Genomic DNA, 24,518 nt, shown 5'->3' with positions numbered 1-24,518 from the left:
ATGGAAGCTAAAGAGAAAATAAACAAATGGGACTACATAAAAATAAAAAGCTTTTTTACAGCAAAAGAAACCATCAACAAAACAACAAGAAAGCCCACAGTGTGGGAGAACATATTTGCAAATGATACCACTGATAAAGGTTTAATCTTCAACATCTACAAACAGCTTATACAACTAAATAAAAGGAAGATAAATAATCCAATTAAAAAATGGGCAATGGACCTAAATAGAACATTTTCAAAAGAAGACAGAAGGAAGGCCAAAAGGCACATGAAAACATGCTCAAAGACACTAATTGTCCGAGAGATGCAAATCAAAACAATAATGCGGTACCATCTCACACCTGTCAGAATGGCCAACATCAACAAATCAACAAACGACAAGTGTTGGCGAGGTTGTGGAGAAAAAGGAACCCTCGTGCACTGCTGGTGGGAATGCAGACTGGTGCAGCCACTGTGGAGAACAGTGTGGAGTTTCCTCAAAAAACTGAAAATGGAACTCCTATTTGACCCAGTAATCCCACTTCTAGGAATATATCCCAAGAAACTAGAAACACCAATCAGAAAGGATATATGCACCCCTATGTTCATAGCAGCACAATCTACAATAGCCAGAATTTGGAAACAGCCTAGGTGCCCGTCAGCAGATGATTGGATCCAAAAACTATGGTACATCTACACAATGGAATACTATGCAGCCATAAAAAAGAAGGAATTCTCATCATTTGCAGCAACCTGGATGGAATTGGAGAACATCATGCTGAGTGAAATAAGCCAATCAATGAAAGTGAAACACCACATGACCTCACTCATTTGTGGATAACAAAGAGCATTATAAACTGATGAACCAAAAGATAGATATAGAGACAGTATATCAACAAGTAGACTGTCAAATTACAGCGGGGAGGGGAGGAAGATCTGGGGGAGATAACCGATCAACCGAAGGACTTTTATACATGCATATAAGTACAACCAATGGACACAAAACTGGGGAGGGAGGGGATGTGTGGGAAGGAGGGAGGGAGGGGGGAAAAAAATCAATAAAATATATAAAAAAATAAATAAATAAATTTTTAAAAAAATGAGTACAGGGCCTCTTTTTGGGGTCATGACATTTTTCTGAAATTAGATAGTGGTGTTGGGTGCATACCATTTTGAGTATACTAAAAAATACTAAATCGTGCACTTTAAAAAGATGAATTTCTGATTGGTGTATTGGGAATTTTGGGATATATTCCTAGAAGTGGGATGACTGGGTCAAATGGCAGTTTTATTTTTTAAAAAGTTTTGAGGAAGCTCCATGCTATATTTGATAGTGGCTGCACCAGTCTACATTTCCACCTGCAGTGCACTAGGGTTCCTTTTTCTCCACATCCTCACCAGCACTTGATTTGTTCATGATAGCCATTCTAACAGGTGTGAGGTGATACCTCATTATCATTTAATTTGTATCCCTGGGATGATTAGTGACATTGAGCATTTTTTTTTTCATGTGTCTTATCCTCTTTGGAGAAGTATCTACTTAGGTCCCCTCTCTGCCCACTTAGCAGCATCATTTACAATAGCTAAGATCTGGAAACAGCCCAAATTCCCAACAGTAGATGACTGGATTAAAAGCAACAACAACAACAAAAACAATTCAGTATTTAAACACTAGAAAACTATACAGCCATAAAAAAAAAGGATCTCTTACTTTTTAGACAGCATGGAGGGTCCTGGAGAGAACCATGCTGAGAGAGAGAAGCCAGTCAGAGAAACACAAGTAGCACATGCTCTCACTCACATGTGGAATCTAATGAACAAGATAACCTGATAAACCAAATAGACCCAGAGACATGGAAGTATGGAACAGACTGTGGAATCTCAGAGGGAGAGGAAAGTGAGGGGCAGGAAAAGATTAACCAAAGAACTTATGTACACATATGCATGGCCCATGGACACAGACAATACAGTGGTAGGCATTGGAGGGAGGGTAGGTACCCAGGGAGAAGGGTCAAAGGGAAAAAAAGGGACTTACCGTATTTTTCGGACCATAAGACGCACCGGACCATAAGACGCACCAGTTTTTAGAGAAGGGAAATGAAGAAAAAAAGATTCTGAAACAAAAAGTTCAGTGTTACCACTACAATGTGTAAACCCATAAATCATGCAGAGACTTTCTATGCTTTCTTTGCATAGTTTATGGGTATCTACACATTGTAGTGGTGAGAGAAGAGGCTGGAGAGTGTTTTACATTATGGTAAATGTTATTGGTTTGGTATCACAGAAAGTCTCTGCATACAATATACCAGTATGAAGTTTGTTGCAGTACAAACATTTTGACAGTTACCGGTATACTGTAGTAGTATGAAGAGAAATTCTGACGTAGCGGCGTTATCAATCAGGGCATCCAGCAGAGGGCGGAGTTTACTGGTGGGCGGAGATCTACAGTACGCCTACCCAGTAGTCAAGCACAGCAACAGAGGGCGGAGAGGAATGATTGGGTAAATAGACGTGGCATTCTTCCGGGCACGGAGTACGGGCCAGCAAGGGGTACAGGCGATGATTACGGTTTGGATTACGCAGTTACCGTACACCGCACCTGGGCTGACATGGAGATATGGCTGCAGTGAGGGCATGGAGGCTGACTACCATACATGGGAACTCTACCACTCAGGGTTTACAGAGCGGGGCAGACACTCTGGGCACGGAGGAATGGACAGTGGCTGCAGCAAGCACACAGAACCAGGCAAGCGCACAGAGAGCACACAGAGCTGGGCAAGTAAAAAAACTTTTTTTTAAAAGTATATGTGTAGGCTATATTTGGACCATAAGACGCAGGGACTTTTCCCCCCCACTTCTGGGGGGGAAAAAGTGCGTCTTATGGTCCGAAAAATACGGTATATAATACTTTCAACAATAAAAATAAACTTAAAAAAGACAACTGAACACAAAATAAATAAATAATAAAAGGATGAATTTTGTGGTGTGTAAATCACACCTCAGTAAAGCTGGTATTAAAAAAAAACACACACAAAAAAAAAACCCCACCACCATGGAATGGAGGAAATGATAGGATAAAAGGATCCTATTCTGATCTGATCATTATATAAGCATTGAGCAGAGTAATTTTTAATTAAGGATTCTTTCTCTAGCTATCTGAAAGTATTGTATACCTCTTTTATAGTTGTGGTAGAGACTATTGGCTATTGACCAGGCTGATTTCTTTTTATTTTTTGGACAAAGAAACCAATTATTATCTGTGACCATATTAGTGAGTCCTGACCAGTTCTGGAAAGGAAAACATTGATATGTGCTTTTTCCCAGCCTGATCCAGGTAAGCCTCTTTTTATGTAAGATCCCTCATGGTCTTTCCCATCCAATAGCTTAAGACAGACAGACAGATAAGAAGAAGCCCATGTGCTGAAATGTCATAGATACAAGGGAAGAGACTGGAAGTGCACATCTCAGACAATTATGAACATCTGTTTTGGTATTTAAATGTGTAAGAAACAAACTTCTGCTTATCTCTGCATTTCAGGTGTTGGGGGGAGCAGTTATCTGTTACAACATTTTTATAACTATTAAATTGTTCTTGCTAGGTACATTCCAAAATTAGTAAACCAATTATGAAAACATTAAAATAATCAGAACCATTACATGGGACAATTATTTTGCTTCAGGTATCAGAGTTTATATTCCAAGGGAAAAAATGAAACTAACTCTTAAAAGTGTCACCTAATATTCATTACATAAACAAAGGAAAATAGGTGAACATTTCATTACATGTGGAGTTTATAATTTCAGTTGCTTGGCAAAACTTTTTTAACTGATAGAATTTAACATAAATGGACACTTATTTTTATTTTTCTTCATGCAATAAGTGATAGTAATTTGAAATTTTCTGAATAGGAAAATTGTAAAACACTTAATATGAGAATACTTGAAGCCAGTTTTACAATTTGTTTCTTTCTAAATTATTTGATCCCTCAAAATTTACAGGTTATATATTTAATTTAATAAGTTCAGCCTATAAAAAACAAAGCTAAATTGCTATAACTATTTCCTTCATACAAGTTTCAAAATTATCATTCAATATTTCAATTACTAAAAATATCCTTCAGAAATAAAATGCATTATTAGAATAGAAAATTATACTTCAAATTTGGTAAGAGAAATTTCACTAAGAGATTTCCACAGTTTACATTTTATTTACTTGAGTACAAAGCTGCTAGCCAAATTATACATCATACATTATAAAAATTAAGGTACAGTTGACTAATTTTGCTCAGCTGTTTTGTCTGGCTAGCATGAAGGTATGTAGTAATATTTTGCATTCCCAAATAAGAATGCCTCATTTTAAGGATGAATAATGAAACTTGACATAGCCATTTCAATGCAGCTTTATCGATACTGTAAAAAGTAAATACATTAAAAAAACACCAAAAAATAGTTATTTCTTTATTTTTAATTATAATACATATTCATCAGTCTTCTGTCATCTGCATCCTATTAGTGGCTCCTCCCTAAGACTTAGGTTTGAGACTTAAGTACTGATTTAGGTTGTGTTCAGCATTGGGCTGAGGGTCGGAAATGGGATGAAGCTGTTATTTACTCACATTACTTGGTAATAAAAATGACAAAAGTATAGTGGCCCAAGCACATCCATTAGAAAGTCTACTTTTCAAACAAAGTCCAAATCAAACTACTTTCACCACCCTCCACTCCATTATTCTTTTTTTAAAATATGCTTTTATTTTAAAAGAGGGAATAAGAATGAAGGATAGAGAGATAGAAATATCAATGATGAGAGAGAATAATTGTTTGGCTGCCTCCTGCATGCCCCCTTCTGGGATAGAGCCCACAACCTGGGGATGTGCCCAGACTGAGAATGAACTATGACCTCCTCGTTCATAGGCAGATGCTCAACCACTGAGCCACACCAGTGAGGCTCCACTGCACCATTGTTGATCTAGCTTCTATAATTTATTGTATCTTAATTGATTGTCTTATTTCAAGCTTAACAACTACAGTAAGTCAATATAGAGCATTCTTTAAAAAAACATATATCAATTATAGTCTTTCTAATCCTCAATGCATTCACTACAAACTTATAAAGTCCTACAAATGTATAAAGTCCAAACTCTAATACCCAGGCTACAGTGATGACATGATGAGGACCCTGGCTACACTTCTTTCTGCATCCTTATGGCTCTCTTCCTTCTTTACTCTATGGAAGCCACACTGGCCTCTTCAATCTTTCATTTCTTTGTTTTGTTTTGTTTTATTTTTACCTGCTTTTATTAAAGCATAAACTGAACCACTAAAGTATACATTTTGATGAGTTTTAGTACATATAAACCATCGTCAAATGTCAACACAGCCAAGCCTTAGGAGACTTTCTTCATTCCTAAAAACTTACTTTGTGCCCATTTCCAATCAACTCCTACTCCTGCCTACTGTTTCAGGGAACCGCTTACTTGCTTCTGTACCTATAGTCTTGCCCTTACTGGTAATCAAATAGAAATAAAACCATACAATAAATAGAACCATACTATGGCTGGTTCTTTCATTTATCATACTATTTGTTGAGGCCTATCTATGTTGTAGCATGTAAACAATAGTTCATTACATTGTATTGCTGACAAGTATGTTATCTCAAAGCTAGACTACATTTTGTGTTTACTTTTCACCACTATATGGACATTTGAATTTTCTCAAATTTTCATTCTTTTGCATAATGATGCGATGAACATAAATGTCCAAGTCTTAGTGTGAACATATGTTTTCAATTTTCTTTGGTATGCTACCAGCAATGAAATTACTGGGTCATGCCAAAAGTGTATATTTAACTTTTAAAGAAACTTCCAATGTGTTTTCCAAAGTAATGGTACCATTTTTAATGCCACAAGCAATGTATAAAGGTCTAGTTTTTTTATAGCATTGTAGCACTTGGTATAGTCAGTTTTTTTCTTATTATAGCCATTCGAGTAATGTGTATGCAATATCATTATAGTGAATTTGCATTTCTCTAATGACTAATTTTGTTTAAAGTCTTTTTACTAGGTGTACCGGTTAATAATGCAGATTTTTTTCAATAGATGGAGTTACCCATACGTTGATATATATGTTATTTGATATGTATGCTATTTTGTTGTATTGACAACAAGCTTCAAAACTTCATATGTCAAATTTGCTAATGGTGTTAACTTCATAGATATTTTTACACTTAAAATGTTGAATTCTTTGTCAAAAGAAGAGCATTTGCAGGAAGTTTTAAGTCATTACTTTATTTTGAAGAAAAGTAGTGCTGAATACTTCAGAAAGCTTATGGTGAACATGCTCCATCTCAAGATACTGTGAACACTGGTTTAAAAACTTTAAAAGTGATGATTTGATGTAAAAATCAACCGAAAAAGTTTGAAGGTCAACAATTATAAGCATTATTGGCAGAAGATGCATGTCAAACTCAAAAACATCTTGTAGAGCCCTAACCAGTTTTGCTCAGTGGATAAAGCATAGGCCTGTGGACTGAAAAGTCCAAGGTTTGATTCCAGTCAAGGACATATACCTTTGTTGCGGGCATATCCCCAGTAGGGGGTGGGCAGGAAGCAGCTGATCAATGTTTCTCTCTCATCAATGTTTCTAAATCTCTATCCCTCTCTTTTCCTCTCTGTAAAAAAAAAAAACAAAAAACAACAACAACTCAATAAAAAATATATTTTAAAAATACAACAACAAAAATTAAACAACAACAACAACTTGCAGAAAGATTACACATTACTCAGCAAACCATTTCTGATGGTTTACAAGCAATGGGAAAGATTTTAAAGGAAGGAAAATAGGTACCACATCAACTGAATGAAAGACAAATGGAAAACCAGTCATCAGTAAAATGTTGCCTCAACAGCATGAAAGAAAGTCTTTTTTGCATCCAATTGTGACTGATGATAAAAAGTAGATTTATTTTGAGAATTCCAAATGCACAAAACCATGGGTTGATCCAGGTTAACCATCAACATGACTGCAAGGCCAAATCATTTCAGAAAGAACACAATGCTCTGTCTTTGGTAGGATCAGGAAGGTGTAGTGTATTATGAGTTTCTAAAACCAGTGGAAACCATTAATACTGATCACTACTGACATCAAATAATCAATTTGAACCATGCTTTGATCGTGAAAGGACCAGAATGTTCCAGAAGACATGGCAAAGTAATTTTGCTCCATGATGATGCACCAGTTAAAGACCCTTTAAAAGATCTTGCCTGTGAAGCATTAACCCACCCACCATATTCACCAGACCTTGCTCCTTCAGATTATCACTTGTTCTAATGGATGGCACACACACCTTCCGAGCAGCACTTCAAAACTTAAGAAGTGGAAAATTGGATCTCTGAATGGTTTGCCTCAAAACAAGAAACGTTCTATTGGGACAATATCCACAAATTACCAGAAACATGGGGGAAATGTATAGTTAAAGATGGGCATTACTTTGAATAAAGCACTTTTGATGTTTCTCTTGAAATTATCATGTGTTTTTTTATTACAAAATCAGCAATTATTAATTGCTACATCTGTATGTATTCAGTTACCATAACATATAACTGCCTTGCTGCTGAGATGATGCAGTTTGTTCACTGTTACATCTTAGCATCTAAAACAGATCTCTGAAAATAATAGTACTAATTATCATTTGTTAAATGAAGGAATATGGTCCACATCAAGAGAGATATGCTAAATAGGGCATATCAAAATATTGCCATTCTTTAAAGCAGCATCTGAGTATGTTGCTTGCTTTTCTTTTGTTCCAGCTATTTATTAAAAGCAGCAAGATTTGAATGTACTTGTAACTGGATTTCTATTGCTAAAAGTTTATATCTTTGATAGAACTTGTAAGTAAAACAGTGAATCAATTGAGAATATTTAATTCCTCTAAAATTGCCACTCTCTACACTATATAAGCTGCTTATTAAGCAGTGAACTTGGGCCAATGCTTTCAAATGCAAATACTAGTATATGTTAGTCTTGCATTATCTTTATTTCCTTTTTATATATATATTTTTATTGATTTCAGAAAGGAAGGAAGAGGGAGAGATAGAGACATCACTGATGAGAATCATTGATTGGCTGTCTCCTGCAAGCCTCCTACTGGGGATTGAGCCTGCAACTCAAGCACGTGCCCTTGACCAGAATCGCACCTGGGACCCTTCAGTCTGCAGGCTGAAGCTCTATCTACTGAGCCAAACCAGCTAGCACTTGCATTATCTTTATATCACTTCACCCTAAGGAATTATATCCTTAACTATAGATGGCAAGACATTATTTTATCTTACTATCTCAACTTTTTAAAAAATCTTGGTTTTTAATGGTCTGTTGATTCCCATCTGTGTCCCTTGTTAATCTGCAGTAGATTGATTGTGTCAACTATCTTTTCCCTTTTCATTATAATGAGAGTCTTTATTGGGCTAGAGAAGGAACATAAAAGTTGCTGTGCTATGGAGTTATAAACCCAGCCCTATGTCTATTTCTTCTTTGACCACCTAGAAGGCTCACTCCCTGGAGTCTGAATATTTTTTGCACACTGTTACTAGAACAATCTCCTTCAAGATATTTTGGCTCACTTCCTCATTTTCTTTATATCTTGGCTCAAATTTACCCATATGCAAGCAGTCCCTGACCACTCTATGTAAAATTAAAAATCATCCTCACTCCTAGCATGACCTATAGTCCTACTTCCTTGTTTTATTTTAGCACCTACCATCATCTGTCATGTTATTTTTAACATTTATTCATTCTATTATTATATAGAGAGAAAGTTATATGAGTTTACAATCGCATCTCTCTGTTTCTCTAACTCTTGCATTCTCTATGATTACACCATTGCTTAGCACAAAGTGAATAATTAATAATTATCTAAAGTGGATGAATTGACTTATTCATATACCAGGTAAGGACTGAGAAACTTTGTGAAAGGATAAGCAGAAAAGATGTGGTCTGAAGGCTTCCCACAATGATGTTCAGAAATATAGAAATATGTTTCCTGACAGAGGAAATATTGTAGGACATGAGGGGAGAAAATTCATTCTGAGGGATACAGTCAAAGGGCCTGAGAACATGATTCAGTGCCTTTGGCATAGATTAACCATGAACAATAGCCCTGCTTCAGCATAAAATACTCCTTCCCTTGGGCAAATAGCAGCACTCCTCAGTTGTAACAATTGCAGCAAAGATTTTTTGAAAGAGCTGCATTACACTTATATCTGTAACACTTGGAGCACTTATTGAAACTCTGCTTTACACTTGAAACCTTCCCCTCAATGCATTAACGCAATTATGAGCAAGCCAGGCCTTCATGCCCACAGGTGACAGCTAATGATGGTGACAGGTGGCTGAATTTAAGCTCTACCAGCACCATCTCTCAGAGGATGCAGCAGATTTATACTCTGATCCCGTTTGGGCTCATAAAGTCAGGAATGTTATGGCTTAGAGCTGCACTTCTGTGAAACTGAGACAGCAAATTGCACACCTGACTGACTGGGATTGTACCTGGAAAAAGTTCGTCTCTGACCACTGGCACATTGAGGCTCGAGTAAATCTGTGCAAGCCCTCCTGGGAGAGGAACAAAAAAAGGCAACTTTTCCCCACTTCTCAGCAGTACCAGTATAAATATGTGATTGAACTGGTTTCACTGCTCTGGTTTCACTGGCACTGAGCAAGGTTTGTTTCAAGTTATGCCCATATGTATCTGGAGAGGATATAGATGGCGATGTTGGCATTGTTGATGGCAGCAATGTTCTAGATGTGCAAGCATTGCTATGGAAATGCTAGGGAGTCCTGGCATAACTATCAACACTGCAGCAGCAATTGTCAGTCTTTTTCATTTACTGGCACATATAAACTAATTACTGAAAGTCTGCAGCACACCAAAAAAATGTATTTTTACCAATGTGACACAAAAAAGGTACAATTTTGATTCATTCACACTGGACAGCTATTGTTGTGCTGCTGTTGTCATTTTGATTTGACAGTCTAAGCGAAAAGAGGTCAGTGCACCTGACTAAATAGTCAGGTAATGCATGTTTTAAAAATTCACATGGAACACCAGTTGAAAATCGCAGCTCTAAAGCAATGAGCAACAATCTGAAAATAACTTTGAACAACTTGGATTCCTGAGGGGAGGAACTCTGTAAAAAAAATTTACTATTCCTTCAATCATGGAGAAAGTGGCAAAAAACTTTTACATTTGGGGACCAAAAGTGTAACCACAAACTGGTGAGTGTTACGCCCAGACTTCGTGATCCCCAAGGACCACCAGGGAGCTGAGTCCGATGCAATAAACAAAAGAGCCTTTTCCATGGTAGCATGGGCTCTGTCCCACTCACGCAGGCAGCATGGCTGAAGAGAGAGTGAAAGTCCAGGGGTTTTACTCTGGTCGGTGGTGATGTCACTGCCTCGGCTAACCCTGATTGGTTGGGTGAGGGCTAGTGATAACTCCGCCCTGCCCTGCAGTGGAATCGGGAGCTCATCTTCGCCCCGTCCTACCCTCTCAGTGAGCACAAACACTTGAAGAAATCACAATAAATTCTCAGGAATCTATGCTTTATATTGTTATATTTTAAACTTAGAGTTTTTATTAACTGAATTTCTTTATGCTGGCTGCTATCATTGATAATTTTTCACTCAATGCATACAAGCAATTTGAACCTTAGAGAAATATGTCCTTAATTTTAATACTAGAAAATACTAGTATATATTATTCCTGTCTATAAGGGGTGGTGATAAGGGCTGATGAAAATATCTTGGAAATTTTGGTTGAAAAACTAGGCAGGTAACATTCCTTAGTCTTTCTCATTGAACAGAAATTATTACTATGATTGATTCTATGTCACACACTATTAAATAATTCTACTATGTGTAGCAGTCCTTAATTTGTTTTCTGGTTAATCATTTAAACGTCACTATGTTTGTTATACTGGCATGGATGGTGGAAAGTTACTGTATATTATTACTGCCGCTTTCCTCAATATGGATTGATCTCTATGCTGGAAATTACATTACCATTATTAGCAATTATGCCAATAAAAAGCTAAGTACATCCAAATCACAGTGCCCTTGGTTACTACACCTTGAATGTAATCTGGAGTGAATTTTATCCAACCAACTAACCTTTATTATGTTTAAGATACATAGTTTACTTCCTTATTTCTCCCTACTTTATTCCTATCTTTATAAACTCAGCTTCTTGAAAACTAGGCTAGGATTAAACTTGAAATTATTTGGAAATGAAATGGGACTCAAGTGTAGACAACAGAAGACCTTACATTCAAATGACTGGATAAATTCAAATGTTACTCCAAAACTTTCAGAAGAACTTTTACATAATCACCAAGTTAGAGAAAAGAGAATCCAGAATTCACATTCATAGGATTGAATCTCTGTAATCAATGAGATATCTTAACTTAGCAGCTGGAAGTAAATTGTGAGGACTGGAGGTCATTAAATTAAAGCTTAGGATTTCATATAGCCTGTAGCTTTCACTTAAAGGTAAATTTAGACATGAATTGGCCAAATGCAAAGTTAGACATCTTTATATAGCTATTTGATACAGTAGCATAAAAATGTGAATAGTAGAATAAAAAATGTGAAATTATTTAATAATTGAAAATGTATGCAAATAATCATTCATGATCACCTTGGCTTAATCTCTAAAAGTGTAAAGAATAAGAAGCCTGGTGTGGGAAGATTTTATGAAATAGTTTATGAATTGGAGTTAATTTCAAAAGTGGAGAAGGAATATCTGGCTATTCACTTTATCATTTATTTAACAAATATTTTTGAATGTCTATCATTGTCAAGTAGAGGCATCTGTTATATACTTTATTTGGATTTGTGTTTATTAAACTGGAAGTTTACAGTTTGATTTTAAATCCACATTAAACAATCTAGACTTTTAAAAAAGGAGAATAACAGTTCTGAGAAAATACACTATATCAAAATATATCTTCCTATATTTCTTTGAAAAAAAAATACCCATTTTTTTAAAACAGAAAATTATTAAGATAGGAGTATTCAAAGCTTCATTTCCTTTAATATTTGCTAAGGAAAATTTAACTTTGCCTGATTGGCAATGGCCTCTATTATTGTGTGTGTGTGTCTGTTTGTGTGTGCGTGTGTGTGCGTGCACACACATTCACACTCAAGCATTCTATTGAAGAGTGGTCTGAGGGGAAGGAGCATTAGACACTGATTTTGATCTGGGAAATTGCACAAGAGGGAGTAGAAACTGGTTGCAGGATAGAAAAGGAAGTAGGGGTAAAGAAAAAAGGAGGAGAGAAGCAACTAAGTCTGGGTGGGCTGAGGTCAGAGACAGATTTCTGGATAGTGGATTAGAGGCCCTAACTCCCCTACATGGAGAGAAACAAAAGATTTTTCAAAGTTCTTTTAAGTATGCAAATAAAGAGGGAAGATTCTTTTGCTTTGAATTTCCTCTGCAATGTGATTTTCTTAAGAGATTGGGCCAGTGGTCTGTATAGGAATTAGAATCATACTAAAGACAACCTAAACAAGAAAGAAATATGATACTCAATTCTATATTATTTTTCTCTACTGAACTGAATTATCAAGAATTTTGTACCTGTTCTAGAACAGTACACATTTACAAATGTAATGTTTCAAAGTGATTATACAACATAAGCATTTATGGACTTTGTAATACATTTTAATACAGAGATGTCAATTTCACTAGAAAAGCCTGGAAAATCTTTTTTAAATTGATTTTGATTTTAATCTTTCAAAGAAAAAGAATTATTTTAAATGGAGAGATTTTCAGTATTCAAAACATTGAGGTGTCCTTAGGTTTACAAATATGTATACACTAGAGGCCCAGTACATGAAATGTGTGCATTCAGGGGGCCCCTCAGCCCAGCCTGTGCCCTCTCACAGTCTGGAAGCCCTCGGGAAATGTCCAACTGTTAGCTTAGGCCCACTTCCTAGAGGTGGGAGAGGCTCCTGCTATTGCTGCTATGCTCACCAGCCATGAGCCTGGCTTCTGGCCTGTGGGAGCACACTGACCACCAGGGGGCACCTCCTCTGCTGAGCGTCTGTACCCTGGTGGTCAATGTGCATCATAGCAATGGATCATTCCACCATTTGGCTGATTTGCATATTAGCCTTTTATTACCGTATTTTTCGGACCATAAGACGCTCCGGACCATAAGACGCACCAGTTTTTAGAGAAAGGAAATGAAGAAAAAAAGATTCTGAAACAAATAGTGTCCTAAAATATTTTATGTGCATTAAAACCCAACATCACAGTCATAAACACATGTAATCAACCCTGTAAAGTAAACAGCAGCATTTAGAACCATTTTAGAGCCGGGCAAGCACACAGAGACCACACAGAGCCGGGCAAATAAAAAAACTTTTTTTTTAAAGTATATGTGTAGGCTATATTTGGACCATAAGACGCAGGGACTTTTCCCCCCCACTTCTGGGGGGGGAAAAAGTGCGTCTTATGGTCCGAAAAATACGGTATATAGGATTAGTTTTTTTGTTTTTTTTTTTTGTTTTTTTTTTTTTCCTAAGTAAGTAATTCTGCTGTGAAGAAAGTCAGTAAAGGGGCTACAATAATGATCTAGTTGATGTCACATAATTTAAAATAATCATATTTCAGTTTTGACATATACTCAATTCAATCCCAAGTTATCATCTAAAATCTCATCCACAGTTATTGTCATTTTATCGTATTAGATCTATTTACTTCTACACTATTTTACCATGTAGACAATGAGTAAAGAAGGGGACATTGTGAGAGAATCCAAGATGGCTGCTCAGGTAGGCAACTAGCCGCAGCCTCACACAACAATTCAACAAAATACAACTAAAATATAAAATGGACATTACCCAGAACTACAGGAAAGTCGACTGACTGGAAATTCTACAACAAGAAGCAAGGAGAAAACCAGAAGGAAGCGCGCAGGAGCTGTAAAAGCCCAAGGTACGAAGACACGCGGCGCACGGAGAGGACAGAGGCAGAGAGGAGGGAGGCCGAGTGCCTGGCTGGCGGTCCAAGTGGAAAGGAGAGAAAAGCTCCGACTGTGCTGGGCCCAGCTCCAACTGCTCTGAACCCCAATTCTAGGCCAGACCCCGGGGACTCAGGCTCATCCATAGGGAGCCGGGCTGTAAGGCGGGACTCCGGGGAAGCGGTGAAAGGAGGTCCCAGAGGCACGCAAACTGAGCGCAGTGAAGGGCCGACTGGCTGCCCTGACGGGAAGGAGACAGGGGTTCCAGACTGCTCTGAACGCCACCTCCAATCCCACTACCAACTGAACTGAACCCCAATACCGGACTCATTGGGGAAGAGCATAGACAGTTTGGCAGCAGGCGAAAATCGAGGACACCTTTCTCTCAGAGGCGCTCGCAACAAGTACTGAAGGACCCTGAGTCTCAGGAGTCGCATAGGGCGGGGCTGACAGAAGCCAAGGCTGTAGGCTCCACCCTGAAACCCCGCCCCATCAGGAAAGCTGCCTGCGAAAATGCCTAAACCAAATAGATCACAAACGACAGAAATGGAGGACAAAAAGTGACTGGATATAGAGTTCAAAACCACACTTATAAGGTTGTTCAAGAATCTCCTAGGAAAGGCCGATAAAATAAACAAGACCTATGAGGATATGAAAAGGGATCAACTAGAAATAATAAGGGATCAACAAGAAATAAAGAATACATTGTCTGAAATAAAAAATATTTTATGGAGTCCTAAAAACAGAATGGAAGATCGCAAGAATCAAGTCAAAGATTTGGAACATAAAGAGCCAGAAGACACTCCTCCGCAGACACAAGAAGGCCAGAGAATCCAGAAAGTTGAAGATAATGTAAGAAACCTCTGGGACAACTTCAAGCAAACCAACATCAGAATTATGGGGGTCCCAGAAGATGAGAGAGAGCAAGATATCGAAAACATACTGAAAGAAATAGTGACAGAAAACTTCCCCCACCTGGTGAAAGAATTAGACTTACAAGTTCAGGAAGTGCACAGAACTCCAAACAAAAGGAATCCAAAGAGGACCACACCAAGACAAATCATAATTAAGATTCCAACAGCAAAAGACAAAGAGAAAATATTAAAAGAAGCAAGAGCAAAGAAGGTAGTTACCTATAAAGGAACACCTATAAGATTGTCAGCTGATTTCTCAACAGAAACCATGCAGGCCAGATGGGAATGGCAAGAAATATTCAAGGTGATGAATAGCAAGAACCTACAGCCAAAGATAATCTATCCAGCAAAGCTATCACTCAGATTTGAAGGTCAGATAAAGAGCTTCACTAATAAAAAAAAGCTAAAGGAGTTCATCACCACCAAACCAGAATTATATGAATTGCTGAAGGGGGTTCTTTCAGAAGAGAAAGTAAATAAAGATAAAAGTTATGAACAACAAATACGTAACTATCAACAAGTGAATCTAATAACCAAGGAAACCAAAAAAAAAAAAAATCTGAGGAACAATATTAACTGTTGAATATAATAGAATCAGAGGTATGGAAGGGGAGTGAACTGTTTATTCTTGGGGAAAAGGGGAGAGGGGGATGTGGGAAGAGACTGAACATAAACTGTGCACCTATGGATGAGGACAATGGGGGGTGGGGAAAGGGCAGAGGGTGGGGTGAGAAGGGGGGGGAAAGGAACATTTGTAGTAATATGAACAATAAAAATTTATTTAAAAAAATGTTTCTGAGATTAAAAAAATATAATAATAAAATAAAATAAAATAGCATCTAAAAAAAAAAAAGAAGGGGACATTGTAATAGTAAATAATCAATGTCACAGTTCACATCACCCTTTAAAAATATAAACACATTGGTTCAACCAACATTAGAAGCCACCAAATGCCATCATTCAGGAATAGTTAAATTGACATCGAATGTGACATTAGCTCTCCTCCATGGTATCAATTCCATGGGATGATTAAAGGAGTGGGAACTTCCCAGCAAGCCAGATTGCTGCTTTTGTCCTGGTGAGATTGCTGCTTTTATCCCAGACATTTCATTATAATTCATTATAATGAATTCACAGTAAAGATTCATAAGAGTTGCATAGCAGCCTTTTAACTTAAAAAGCTCCACTTAAAAAAATACCACCTTATTAGAGGTGGTAGAATTAAGTCTTTAGCAAACATCACAAAACTGATTGCATGGTTTGGATTGAAAAAATAATCACCAATTTCTTGCCAAATATTTTCACTTTTAAGTTTTCAATTAAAACATACTTTCAAAGGAAGAAAAGTCCCATCTGTGATTCTGATTCTGATTCATATAATGTTAATTCACCTAAAGCAACAATGCTCAACCTTTTTCATCTCATGGCACACATAATGCAATTGCTAAAATTCTGCATCACTCCAAAAGATGTATTTTTTTAGGCAAAATTTTGATTCGTTTACTCTGGCCAGTGATTGTTGTATTGGCTGTTGTCATTTATTATTATTATTATTCAACAATTTAAGAGAGAAGAAGGCAGTGCCCCAGACAAAATACTCAGGTACTGTATGTTTAAAAATTCTTGTCACACCAGCTGATCTAAGCGGTAAATTATAAGACTTGTTTATTGTTCATAAAAATCATCTGCTGTCTCTATTGTTTATGGTTGTGATTATTTATTTTGCTGTATAAAGCCAATTTTCATTCCTTACTGAAAGCTACAGAAAATATTTGATGTTACCTGTAGTGATTAAAAAAGGTCTAGGCCTCCTTTCCTATTAGCAATCCAAGGCTTCTAAACAACCCGCCCCACTCTGCATCCTCTGAGGTCCAACCAGGGGCAGTGCTCAGTTTTGAGGGATTGTGCCAGGACCCTCTTGCTCCTCAAGGCTGCTGCTAATTGCCACCTGGCAGAGTAGGGCATAAATGAGCACCAACAGAATGAAGTTATTAATTATATGTGTTTTGTCTGCTCAAAAAGAGGCTTGAGACTCAAAACTATAGATTCCTGCTTCAAAGACCTCAAGGAAAGCAGGCTGGGGGAGGCCTGAGGCTTTCACCTCCGACAAAGTCTCTGCGGCTCTGAATGGGCTGCAGGCTCTGGGCCACAAGGAGCTTACACCAAGGAGTTACTTCTGGGGCAGCTTTTCCCGCAAGCTGAGAAGTGGTACCTCAAGTAAAACTAACCCAAGCTGCAAACAGATACATTTGAATTTGAAACCAGAGTAATTAGAACAAGTTGCAGAATTTGAAAAGGCAGAACTGACATCTTCCACTAAAAAGCCCATCATTCCCCCTAGCAATGGGCAATGAGACATCTGATTGGTGGTGTTATTCTTATATCAATCAGGGGCAAAGCAGATGTACAGTCCTTAGTTCATCTGTGTTGGTGGCCAGGGCTGTTTCATGCCTGAGGCACATTTCTAAAAATTAAAATAAATAAATAAATAAACAAACAAACAAACAAACCTGTCATAGACATCATAAAGCCAAAACCTGATTCACTTTTTAAAAAAAGTGGAAACAGGGAAATTTTAAGACTTTAAGAACAAAATGAGAAATTGAAGTTAGGGCTGAAGACCATTGAAATGCAGGCTATAAACACATTGGATGAAAAGTCAAAGCTAGAAAGAGCATGGCGTGATTTACAGCTTGACTGAGGAAATCTAAAGGATTTTATAGACGCCCAAGACTTGAGTGGAAAACAGAATTGCCACTTTAAAGACTGGCTTTCAGAAGACACTTGAGACAGAAAATCACAAGTGTCTGGTGGAGAATCTAGTGACAGCCAAGCATTACCTACCCCGAATTCAGCAGCAGCTGAGCATGGCTGAAAAGGAATTAGAGAAGAAATTCCAACAAACAGCAGCCTATAGAACATAAAAGAAATTCTAACCCAAGAAGAATCAGAGACCTGAGAAAAAGACTGGCAGAATATGAACCTGAAGATTCAGAACTAAACATTTCATCTGCGAGCTGCCATAACAAGCTATTCTCACCTCAGGCATGTATTTTGAAGAAGCTTGTTGCATTTCCTCTCTTTATTTTTCTAATATTTAAACTTTGCTCTTACTATTTAAATCTAGCTCTCCAGTTTTCAGTTGCCTAACTGAGAAGAGAGAAAATCTGGCTCCGGTCAGTTGTCCCAAACTCCTCTTTGCCAAGTGCTCCTGAGTCTTGGTTCAAATGCATTGAGAATCCCGTCAGTATGGAAGAGATTTTTAGAGTGGGAAGAAAAGTCTTATCCTTTTGCAATAGTATAAAGAGTACATCTTTTAAATATATATATTAAAGCTAGCAATATTTATACTTGTGCATTCCCCCAGGTATATATAAATACAGAGTTATTGAAGATAGTTATTACAAATAAACTTACGTTTTTAAAAAGGTCTAAATTTTGGTAGTTGATATTTTGATTAATTGCAACAAAGAAACTGGTGAATGTGGAAACTTTTGAAACATTACAAAGAAGATATAGAAATCATTCACTTTTGTTAGGTATTTTTTCTCTACAGAATAAATAGATTATTTAGTAGAATCAATGGGGATAAAAGATAATTTTGTATTATCTGAGTCTGTAATCTCTAATACCAGAATCTTCTTTGAAAGTGTTCAAAAATATTATGTTGTCAATGGATATATTGTGTCAACCTAATTCATAATGTAATATAATATTGTTTAGTTTCATATTTTATCAATAAATTACTGCATAATTATACAGAGAAAAAAAATCTAGCTATAAACTAAAATGTTAATAGTGGCTATTTCTGTTCTGCTTATCTTTACTATTTGTTTTGTCTATTTTTGTTTGTTTCTAAATTGAAGATGTGTAACATAAATTATCAATTAATAATATTTATAGCTCATAGTCATCTACATATTAAAACAGCCTAATAGAAACTAGATTAAATTTTTTATATATACTTTAGAAATCAGGAAACAGATAGATACATTGTAAAGATCTTCAGATTTTTCACTATTTATGACATTTTAGATGAGGAAATGTAAAATGCTTAAAATTTGCTTGAAAATTGCAAAAGATAAAACTGGAAAATAATTTTATCAAATAAGTGATTTGCAACATGGTGGAGGATATGTCATGTTTATAGGCATTTGATATTTGCAAGTTTGGTTTTTATACCATCTAAACTTCCCTGTTATAACTTGTTCCCCCATGCCTTCTGAACTCAGAATTTAGAATTTTGTGCCAAAAGACAAATAAACATTTCAGAATTTCCCTTTGCACTTTGCTGTGTTATTTTTAAAGCAAATATAAAACAATAAAAAAGAATGTTTTGCTAGTGATAAAAGGTATGTCTCTTAAACTTAATATAATTGAGATAATGGTTATAATCATCAGCTATGCCAAATGTGAGAAAACTTCAGACAGCCTTAAGACTTAAGATTGTCAAATGTGGATTTAAATGTGAATTAAAAGTACAAAATTAAAGCATAGATACAAAAGCCTGGATATGTCATCAAAGATCCTAAGAGGTGAGGTATAATTAAGGAAATTATTATAATCTTTAGTCATTTCAGTAAGGAATCTTTTGTATAACATGTAAACATATTTTCTGACTTACCTTTAAATTTCCCTTACATTTGCAAATAGGCTCATAACAATTTTGCTCTACTGCGTGTTGAGCACTAAATTGTCTTTCCACTGTTTTGTAAGTTAGATATTATTTGCTCAATTTCACAACAAAGAAACTGAGAATAAAAAACAAAACAAACAACAACAAACAAAACTTAAAATATTATTTAAGATCTAAATTTCAAGATTTAAACCGATTTCAAGAAGAATCAATGAAATCAGGAATGAACTATTGAACATCAAATCTGAAGGAATTTTCGAAGTTATGTAATCCATGTTATCTCCTTGTGTGACTAAAGAATTAGTGGGTCAAAAGATATAAAAGATAGGGTAATTCCTTCTGATGGTTAATCTGACCCTTTAATAGCAACTTCTTGGGTTTTCACCAACACAAAAGTGCTATTTAATGAAGAGATATACTTTCAAGTCTACATATCCTTCTTCTCTTACTTCTATTCTTTACATCCAAGGAATCCAGCAGCTGTTGCCAATTAGGCTCACCACACTCTTTCTGGGGATCCCTGCTGTAACACTCTCTGTTAGTGGAGATCAGGAGCCTATGGCTGCTTCGCTAACGTTTAACCTCCTCCCTGCCAGGATCCAAGCATGATCTATTCACCCCACCACGGAGATCTGTAAGAGTAAACATATATGCAATCAAGGTTCCAATGGCCTGGTAATCAATGGGCAAAAAAGTCACCAAGAACACAGAATAGTAGTTGGCACTTGTGCACATTTTCTTGGCTTCCAGATGTGAAAGGCAAGTACTGTTTTCCAAATACTACCTACAACTATTAATATTAGGAGTTATTAGGATGTTGCCTTTTAGATGCAGATGGAAATGACTAGTAGGTTTGAAGTTTTAGGAACAATTTAGGAAAAAGTTATTTCTTATTCTTATTCTGATTTTTGTTCCATGAGCTCTGTACAACATTAGACATTCTCATGTAATGATGTTTATTTAAGTTTGCATGTTATGGAATGAATATATTTTTATTTGTTCTCTGTATGTTTATATAACATATAATGAAGTGTATATACTGTATATATACACATACATATATACAGTATATACACTTCATTATATATACACATACATATATATATATGTATGTATGTGTATATATATATATATATACTCATTTTAGTTATAGATTATTTAACTAATTTATGAATATTAATTAATATTAATCTGTTGTCTTTGAAAACAACATGAAAGAGAATAAAGCATTGACTAAAAGTAACTAAATAAAAGGCAAAATTATATTAATATTGGCATTTTTAGTGTAGTGATATTTTAAATTATATTTTTTACTTTTTCTATTTTTGTCATTGTCAGTGAGGCCAATGCTTTGATATCCATATGCATTGTCAAATGATTATCACAGTCAAGCTAATTCACACATAGTTACCTTTTTTCTTTGGTGAGAATACTTATGATCAACTCTCAGCAAATTTCAAATATAAAATATAGTATTATAAACTAGAGTTACTATGCTATAAAGCACATTTATAGGACAGTCATTTTGTATTTATTTATTTATTTATTTATTTTTGCTACTTGGTTGTATGAGCTCCTTATATATTTTGGATATTAACCCCATATCAGATATATAGTTTGCAAATATTTTCTCTCATTCATAGGTTGCTTTTTCATTTTGTTGACTGTTTCCTTTGCTATGCAGATCCCTTTTAATTTGATACCCTATATATTTACCTTTTTATTGCCTATGTTTTTAATGTTATATCCAAAAATCATCCTAAGACCAATGTTAAGAAATTTTCCCCCTATATTTTATTTATAATATTTTTTTATAAATCTTTATTATTGAGAATATTATAGGTGCCTTCCTTTTCCCTCAATTGCCCCAGTCCATCCCATTGCTGCCCCATCCAGGCCTTCATGCCCCTATTGTTTGTATCCTAGGTAATGCATTTATGCATATCTTCTTTGGTTAATCTCTCCCTGCCCCCTTCCTTCCCTTTGAGATTTGTCAATATGGTTTATGTTTCCATGCCTCTGGTTCTATTTTATTCATCAGTTTATTTTGTTCATTAGATTCCTTAGTTAGTTTGTTTTTATTTTTAGATTCAATTATTGATAGCTATGTATTTATTGCCATTTTATTGCTTGTATTTTTGTTATTTTTCTTCTTCATCTTTTTCTATTTTTTTTTTTCCTTAAAGACTACCCTTCAACATTTCATGTAATACTGATTTTGTGGTCATTATTCCTTTAACTTTTTCTTGTCTGTGAAGCTCTTTATCTGACTTTTATTTTGAAATTATAGCTTTTCTAAGTAAAGTAATCCTGGTTGTAGGTCCTTGCAATTTATTATTTTGAATATTTATTGCCACTCCCTTCTGGCCTGCAGTTTCTGTTGAGAAATCAGCTGACAATCATATGGGTGCTCACTTATAGGTAACTGTTTTTATCTTCTTGCTTTTAAGAGTGTCTCTTTGTCTTTAACCTTTCACATTTTAATTATGATGTTTCTTGGTTTGGGTATCTTTGGGTTCTTCTTTGGAATACTCTGCACTCTTAAGACTTGTAAGTTTATTTCTTTCACCAAGTAAGGGAAGCTTTATATCATTATTTCTTCAAATAGGTTTTCAACATCTTGTCCTCTCTCTCTTCTCTTTCTGGCACTCCCATGATATGAATGTTGATGTGCTTGAAGTTGTCCCAGATTCTCCTTACACTATCTTCATATTTTTCATTTATGTTATTCTGATTGGGTGTTTTTTGCTTTCTCATTTCCCAAATAGCTAATTTGTTCCAGGAATCCTCTACTCTACTGTTGATTCCCTGTAAATTATTCTTCATTTTACTTCATTTCAGTTAGTGCATGCTTCATTTCTGACTGGTTCTTTTTCATGTCTTTGATGTTTTCATTAATTCCTTCAAATTCTCATTAAGATCCTTGAAGCTCTCATTATGATCCTTGAGCATCCTTATAACCATTGTTTTAAGTTCTGTATTTAATAATTTGCTTGCTTACCTTTAATTTAGTTCTTTTTCTGGAGATTTCTTTGGTCCTTTCATTTAGACAGCTTTTTTTCATCCACATTTTAGCTGCTTTCCTGTGTTTGTTTGTTTCTAATATCAAGTAGAACTGCTATGTCAACTGGAATTGGTAGAGTGACCTGGTTGTAGGGGTCCTATCGGTCCCAGTGGCTCAGCTTCCCATGTCACCTGGGCCACATCTATGCATATTTTAGACAGCTTTTCCATCATAATATAAAACAATTGTGTCATTTAAATATCAAGTTCTTAAAATAAATGATCCCATTTTAACATATTTCTCCTTAGGCCAATGCTAAAGAGTTCAACAATGCAGTGACTGACATTCACCAGATGCTTTCTCTAATATTTGAGAGATTTCATCTAAATGATATGTTAAATTTCCATTTCTCCAGACCAGAGCTATATTACTATATTATTACATCTGGTCTGTATTATCTTGCTTTTCCCCTACCCAGAACAGTTATGCCTTCACAGTTACAATGCAAAGCTATGTCTTCAATTTTTCTTTCATTTTACTTAACTAGAAACATCAATTTAAAGTGTTCATAACTTTTGCACTCCTGCTGTCAAATATATTTGGATATTAAAATTTGCTATTTATTGTAGAGCTAGACATATGATTGGTTTTTCTTAAAACTTATTGTAGTATTAAGAAAAATCTTAGTCTTGTAAATGAAATTGTACCTCTTTATTAAATTGAACTATATGTAGTGCCTGTGTGTGTGTGTGTGTGTGTATGTGTGTGTGTGTTTTACTTTGTCTACCCAAATTAAAAAGCAAGAATCCATAATCAATGAATATAACTTACCATTCTGGTTTAGTTAGAAAATGACCTATCTTTTCTATCTCATGAAGTGGTCCTGATATCCTTTGAGAAACTGACCAAACTCATTAGCCACTCACCATACTAATGAGTACATAAAATTGAACATAAACAGAGATTTCAAAAACCCCAACTGTGAACACTAGGTTAAAAATTCTTCTTTCAATAGATTTTTGACCCGCACTTTTTTTGAAACTTCCCAGTACTTTTTTTTTTTTTAATTTTTATAAATTTACTTAGAACATTCTTAGTATAAAAAATATATGTTATTAATTAACCTTAATATTAGTAAAATAAATTTCAAAAGTAATATAATAATAATAAATAAATGATATTAATAGTTTATTACAGTTTTGTTAATATCAAACACCAATAAATTAAATTCTAATTTATACAATATTCTCTCTTTGGGTTAAGAATGGGCAATGATGAAGCAAAAAATAAATAAATAAGTAAACAGAAACCCAAGGTATTAAACTACATCCTAAATATGTACATTTCATCTCCTGACACCCCTCATTCAAACCTTATTTCAAGATGCAAAACTCTGGTTAAGCCATATAACTGGCCCTGGATTGCTTGGTTATTTATTGTGCACCTTTATTTGGAAAGACTCTGAGGATTATTTCCCAAAACACATTAATAGAAAACCAAAGCTTGTTTATAAACAGAATGATATGTGGGTGAACAATATCTATGAAATTATTGTCATGGCTCTTTGTGATCTTTGTTATTCTATCCAACACATCAAAAATGCTAGTGTAGCAAGCATTTATCATCACCCTATTTCTCAATTGGAAGGGTTGTAGCAAGTGACTTTTTTAAAAAGCATATCACCTATTTAAATATTTCTATAGAGTCAAATACACATCTTTAGAAAACTGAAAAATAGAATATGCGGTTTTAGATTTAATAAAAAAAATTAAGATTTCAGCAAGAAAAAAGGCCACCCACTCTGTCCATAACATTTACAACACACTATGTAAGGGCACAGTAAGAGAGTACAAATTAAGTTATTGAAGCATCATCCACATATTATAACTCTCTTATTTAGTTCTGCATATCCAAAACCAAAAAAAAAATAAAGCAAATGTTTTTTATAACTTTCTTTTAGTAATA

At 35.4% G+C, this 24,518-nt stretch overlaps 1 non-coding gene and 1 pseudogene across 1 annotated transcript; both read left to right on the top strand.

Moving 5' to 3' along the window:
• The first annotated feature begins 4,288 nt into the window (after positions 1–4,288).
• LOC118722960 lies at positions 4,289–17,853 on the top strand (annotated as a pseudogene).
• On the top strand, positions 17,246–17,377 carry LOC118725166. The gene has a single exon (XR_004989898.1). It is a non-coding gene; the product is annotated as a small nucleolar RNA SNORA48 (small nucleolar RNA).
• Positions 17,854–24,518: the final 6,665 nt, after the last annotated feature.

This window comes from Pipistrellus kuhlii, unplaced genomic scaffold (assembly GCF_014108245.1).
Source record: "Pipistrellus kuhlii isolate mPipKuh1 unplaced genomic scaffold, mPipKuh1.p scaffold_m20_p_2, whole genome shotgun sequence".
In the NCBI taxonomy this organism is placed as follows: domain Eukaryota; kingdom Metazoa; phylum Chordata; class Mammalia; order Chiroptera; family Vespertilionidae; genus Pipistrellus; species Pipistrellus kuhlii.
Note: the sequence above shows the minus strand (reverse complement) of the source record. Positions and strands in the feature narration are given on the sequence as shown.